The following is a 293-nucleotide window of genomic DNA, read 5'->3' as shown; positions in this document are numbered from 1 at the left end:
AGCAGGGTGGGGTGGGGTGGGGTGGGGCCACTGGTGAGAATTTGTCACTACCAATGCAATGATAAAAATGTCACTAGAAAGGACTTGGAGAGGAAAAAAAGTAATCACTGACCCACACCCAAGAAGTTCCTGGAAATCGTCCACCCCGAGAAGAATGAGAAACTGTCCCTAGCAATTTGTTCTGCCTCAAAGCACGTCACCCCACAGGCGACAGGTGGGGGTGGCTCCCGCCTCAAAGCACTTCACCCCACAGGCGACAGGTGGGGGTGGCTCCCGCCTGCCCCCTACGACCA

This window comes from Saccopteryx leptura, chromosome 8 (assembly GCF_036850995.1).
Source record: "Saccopteryx leptura isolate mSacLep1 chromosome 8, mSacLep1_pri_phased_curated, whole genome shotgun sequence".
NCBI lineage: Eukaryota > Metazoa > Chordata > Mammalia > Chiroptera > Emballonuridae > Saccopteryx > Saccopteryx leptura.
This window is presented reverse-complemented; position numbering follows the sequence as displayed.